Consider the following 6,000-nt stretch of genomic DNA (forward strand, 5'->3'; position numbering starts at 1 on the left):
GGGTAGTAATGGGGTGTTCCTTTAACCATTTCAGTGCCAACGACGGCTCTGAGCCGTCAGAGTTTCCTTCCCACTCAGGTGCTAACGACAGCTCAGAGCTGTCGCTAGCACTCTCCCACCTTGAGAGAGATCTGGGGCTCCCACTCGCTCCTACCCCAGCGAACGGCCTGTATAGTGACAGGCATCGCTGGGGCTTCACATTATGCGCGGTGACGTCACGCGCAATGACTTCACTGCGCAACTTGATTTAAAAATGACAATGTTAAGTATAGGAAAAGGCGGCATGCTGCTGAGAAGCCTGTATCTCAGTCATCTAAGCAGCGACAGACCCCCAAGACCCACCGTTGGAAAGGTAATCTCCTAACCTTTCCAACAGTGTAAGTCTTGGGGACTTAAAACCTTAAAACAGCTTAGCACCCAGGTGGGAAAGTGCTTAGCACTCAAAGGGTTGAAGTGAAGGTAAACTTAAAGGGACACTTAAGTCAAAATTAAACTTTCATCATTCAGATAGAGCATGCAATTTTAAACAACTTTCCAATTTACTTCCATTAACGCAAGTACAAGTGTAGTCTTTTTATATTTAACCGTTGAGTCACCAGCTCCTACTGAGCATGTGCGAGAATTCACAGAAAAAGCGTATATGCATTTGTGATTGTCAGATGGCTGTCACATGGTACAGGGGGAGTGGAAATAGACAAATTAAAATTATAAAAAAAAAAAAAAAAAAAAAAAAAACTTACTATTTGAAGTTCTGACTAAGTGCTATTGCATTATCTTATCTTGCATTTGTTGATTATGCAAATATACCGTGTTGACTGGTCCTTTAAGTTTTTAAAATCAGGTCTGAAATCTAAGCAATATGTTACAGGGACTTTAATTGATCACATCTAATGAAGATGCACTGCAACTTACTTTTTAATCTAGCCGTGAGTTAACGGTTTGAAATATATAGTCTCCAATCGGCACCCTAGTTAAGGGAGAAAAAAAAAAGCCGTATGGCTAGAGCACTGATTGGAGAACAGTTCAAACTGTTGGCTCACAAAAAAGTGTATCATGTCCCGTTAACAGTGCTCCTTTAGTAAAAACAAATATCCAAATCAAAGTAAACATAAAAAGAAAGATTGTGTAAAAACCAAGTTACACGATATCTTGCAAAATGAGCACATTGTCAATGCCTACAGCTAAATAAGGGAGCAGACATGTTGCATTCTGCCTGTTCTGAGCATGAGCAAATCTGGCTCAGTTTATCTAGTATTCATTTAATATTAAATCAGCTCATGTTACTTATTAAGAAGTGTTTTGACATCAAGCTATAAATGTCTTCCTGCAGAGGCCCTTGTAGGACTGTGACAGGAAGTAACGGACACTGCACAAATTAAGTTTTAAACAAGAAATAAAAAAAGGCAAAAGCCATTTAAAATGAATATATATTGCAATGATTTCTGTTAAGCATAAGCCACTGTCTAGTGCTCTTTTATTACAAAAAAAAAACAGACCTTTACAACTTTTCCATAGCCAAAAGTTTTGATGTGTTCTGTGCAAGTGGGGAAACCACGGTCAAAAACAGCCATTTCAAATGCAAAAATGAAGGTAAATTAGCTAATTTGTAAACAATTTAATAATAATTGTAAACAAACTAAAAGGGCAGAAGATGTTGGCGTGCACTGTCCCTTTAAAATAACAGGAAAGTGAGCAAAATAAAATGCAGGTATTGCACAATTGGTTTACCACATATACACTTTGAGATTGGAATGTAAAAAAGACTATTTACTAAACTTTTGGAGATACAAAAATAAAAGCTTTATTTACAATATTTAATGATTTTTTTTTTCTAGTGATTTTCAAACATAGGATGAAGTAAGAACCCTATATGGATGTTGTTGGAAATAAACATTTCTAGCCAATACCAACATGTACCCAAAGGTCATCTGAAAATGGTTTTACCTTGTTTCAAGATAAGCAACAATTTGAAGATGCCAAAAAAATGATTTCACAGTAATGTTCTAGATTCTGCCAGGAACACAGGGTGCATTGTATGCCATGCCCTTTGTTTTACGATGCAGCATTTTTAATTAATTTCCTAAAGGCTTTACTATCAAATGCATTCAGAGCAATAGAGAGCTTACACATTATTTCACTTAACTGTAATTCCTTGAGATACCATGACCATGCCAGAAGACAAAAACCTGTTATAATAATAAAGGCATATAATTCCATAAGAATGGATGAGAAAGTGACGTTCACATTAGCAGGGATTTCAATGCATTAATGCCTCTTACCAGCAGCAAAAGGCTTAGTAAGAAAAGATTTTGGCCCTTGCCAAACACCATAGAAAATAAGCCTTGTATGACCCTTCTACAATAGCAGGACACTGACATACCATTTAAAACTTTTACACACAAAGTTTGTTTGTCCACTGACTAATAAAATTCAATAAATGAGTTAACATGTCAATCAACTTTCCATGCAGACCTTCTGAATATCTGGCAGAACAGGAGTTAAAATAGCCAGCAGCCATGAGTTACACATGTATGAACAAGAGTCAAAACCACACCCTGAGTGAAAGCCATGCAGTGGTAATCTAAAGAGACTCCTTAAAAATGCTTAAGGGAAGAAATTGATTTAGTTTATTCATCTAAACTGCTAGCACCTACATTAAGTAAAAAAGAAAATGCTTGCTTTTTCCTAATTTTCTATGACACAACAATCTACTGAATATGAAAACTGAAAATTAACAAAAAGGTGAGGATTTTCTCAGACTACAGTATACTGTTTAAATTTAAAGGAAGAATGAGATGTAGCTAGCCTGCTCACCACGCGATGAAATGTGGGGGAGGGCAGGATGTAAAAAAGCAGTCTGAGACAGGGCCTCGCCCTGATCTGCTTGTGTTACCTGTTTGCAATGTTTCTGGCTACTCGTGAGAGAGAATGGAGAGAGACAACTTTATGCCAGACAGTCCTTTTACACCCTAGTTTTATAGGAAGGGTGGGTACCCCTGCTAATGGTGCCTGCCAAGCAATCCATCAAGAATAAAGCTTTATCAAGATTCACTCCACCTATAATTTCAGCTATGATCATGCAGCTTGTTAATTTTAGAATGGGAGGGGGCTGTTACAGTAGCAAGGCAGAAATACTTCTCTAAACCTTAATAGCATTTTAGCATAAAACTGAGATTAAACATTTTGCAAAAGGGCTTGTGATTTATAACCAGTTTTGTTTGAATAAAAAAAAAAAAAAAAAAGCTAGAATTTACTTAGCATATTTAAACAATAAATTTCATATTCAAATTAAGTACTTGAAATCCAGGAAAACAATTTGGGATACAATTTAATCCCACACTGTAAAGCAGTTTCTCGTGCTTTAAAAATCTCATCACAATATGTATTTCACAATGAAATTGTAGTAATGTGACCACCAGAAATATGTAGAGAGGAGAGTAACACAGTGTTGTTGTATGATAGTTTGACCTGCAACACTGCAAAGCATTATACAAGGTTGTAAAATTATGAATGAACTATGTCCTTTGAAGTACAAGGGGACCACAGTCTAATCCATTAATGTAGGGCTTGACAAATCCTGGGGCATGGATCCTAACTTTTTGGAATAGTCTAGATTAGACTTCTACACAAAAACTTGCTTAGCTCCTTAAAGATAATGTATTAATCATGGCCATAATGTACCCAATAATATCAAGACTATAAAATCTGAAAGGGACAAATATCACACACATTTTTATTTTTTGCTAACTTAGCTGAAATATTTGTGGTTATTCCTAACTGAAGTTAACCAAAGAGAGAATGATGAGCAGTTCATTTATCAACTGTCCTCCACTGTTTTTTTCCATTTAGCAACATTGTTTCCCTTCACAGCACAAACAAAGCTCACTTTATAAATAGTTATTTTGTAGTTCTGTATAAAGAATTATTTAAAAGTTTAGATAGCATGTTAATTTCACAAAGGTTTCAGTTTCCCCAGATCCTACAACTGGGAAAAAATCCACTCTGACCAATATATGTGAAACATTTCAAAGAACCCACTTTCTATGAATAATTTTCATGTTCACCTAATTGAATTATACTTATTTACAATATCAAATCATAGCACTTGTTTCATACAAGGAGAAATCGTGTATACCATTCTGGTGTGCACCATGTGCATTATTTCTTTCTGGATTAAAGACAATTAGGAAGCAAAAAGGAGCCTAAATTACCTTTAGGCCATGGCCCTGAATATCAACATTTTGTTAAACACAAATAGCAATTTAATTCACTAAATACATTTAATATCCTCATATAATGGGTTTATATTGATCAGCTTGATAGCACAGTGTCTACAAATAGGAGTGATATAAATTGTATTAAATACTCAGGTTACAATGTGAAACAACTGGCCTATTTTTATCCAGAGGTCGTTAATCAAAAACTATAAATAATGCTGGAAACAAAGAGGTCACAGTGACCTTAACTCTATCACTGGAAGAGCCAGTAACATCAGATTTCTAGTAGCATCACAATCAATGGTCTCTTTAGTGTGCAGATGTAGTCTCTGTGCGATTGATATAAAATACATTATACTGTGTTATTCCATGAATTGCCAGCATTATAAACTGCTGGTTTCTTATCAAGTAATGTGGGTGCATCCACCAAATCACAAAGACTGACATCCTTCACTATAACATGGCCACTGTCACCTTGTCCCCCAGCCACTGACCCAGCCGAGGATGAGCGCACTAGAGACACCTCCCTTCCCTTCCTCCCCGGGGACTCAGAAGGGAGGGGGGGAGAAGGAGGCGGCCTCACCTGTGCTGCAATGCCTGCAGATTTCTTTTTTTTTTTTGTTGCATCAATGCAAAATGGGGGAGGGGACATGCAATAGAGCTTCAACACCGAGCCACAAAAAGTGCACTGCAATGTGTGAATAACCCCCTGACTGCCAAAAATGACGAGGAACATACAATACAGCTATGACCCTCAGGACACAGTGCTCTACAATACATTTGGTGTTAATACAATAGCTGGCAGAGGATTCTGCACTACTGTGCAGCCGCCTCTTCTAGAGGCTCCGGAATACACCTCTATTTAATGCCTGTTATACGCCCATATTACACTGTCACATAGCTGTAATGGTGGCGTTCCCGACAAGAAAAGCGATGGTACAAAAGAGCACGAGACATTTTATTACACACAGTAAGTCAGAATCTGATTTTTTCACACAAGCAAACGCATAAAGCGTCCATATAAGGCTTGCAAAAGAAGCAAAAGGGAAGATGATGAGAGGGAGGCGCCTCCCAATCTCTTTCTTAGCTACAAATGAGCAGCAATGTGCAATGGCAGCAAAGTATAAGACAACTATGTCACATACAATAAGGGCGAGAAACTGCAGGGAATTCCCAGCCCCCACAAGGATGGTCCCCCTCCCTTGACAAAGCGGAGAGACAAGCGTTTCCTCCCCGCCATTTCCCTGGCCGGCCCATGCTCCCCCACCTATAGCCGCCTAATATGCCCATATAATGTGTACTTTAGGTACCTGTGTTAGAAGAAGAGAACGGAGCGCACCTGATGGGTTCCCGGGATGAGGTGAGTGAGTGTAGCTAGCTAAGTGCCGCTGGGAGAGTACGATCTCCTCCAAGCGCTGAAAGCTCTAACCGATCCACGGGGTTTCCTCCAATCGCTGAGCAGGGGCCGGGGGTGACGTCAACCGCTGTCATAGCAACCGCTGACTGGGTGGCATAATAACCGCCCGCTTGGGTCGCTACAATTCACCCTCCCCTCAACTTCTGGCTACGGAGGCGCGCCTATGCGCGAGATAGAGTCAGGCATGGTTTGGAGGGTGGGGTGCTCGTGCCCGTGAGGTAGACAGTGACGTACCTCTGGCTGAAGTGTCACTGGTTGAGCCAATTCATGTTGTACGAGGTGGGGTTGGATGAGGATGAAGCAGCAAAGAACAGTCACTGTAAATGCCGTTGGTGACAGAGCTTGGGTGCTGGTGCTTGACATGTT

At 39.3% G+C, this 6,000-nt stretch overlaps 1 protein-coding gene across 2 annotated transcripts in view; it reads right to left on the reverse strand.

Moving 5' to 3' along the window:
• The window catches only part of YWHAZ (tyrosine 3-monooxygenase/tryptophan 5-monooxygenase activation protein zeta), a 50,890-nt gene extending 45,185 nt beyond the window's left edge, over nucleotides 1-5,705 (reverse strand). The window contains exon 1 of one of the 2 annotated variants that reach the window (XM_053715254.1): nucleotides 5,557-5,705. The gene's annotated coding sequence lies outside the window, so the exon portion shown is untranslated. Of the gene's footprint in view, nucleotides 1-5,527 lie in introns of both variants that reach the window. The other variant, XM_053715253.1, reaches the window with a different exon arrangement.
• Nucleotides 5,706-6,000: the final 295 nt, after the last annotated feature.

Source organism: Bombina bombina, chromosome 5 (assembly GCF_027579735.1).
Source record: "Bombina bombina isolate aBomBom1 chromosome 5, aBomBom1.pri, whole genome shotgun sequence".
NCBI lineage: Eukaryota > Metazoa > Chordata > Amphibia > Anura > Bombinatoridae > Bombina > Bombina bombina.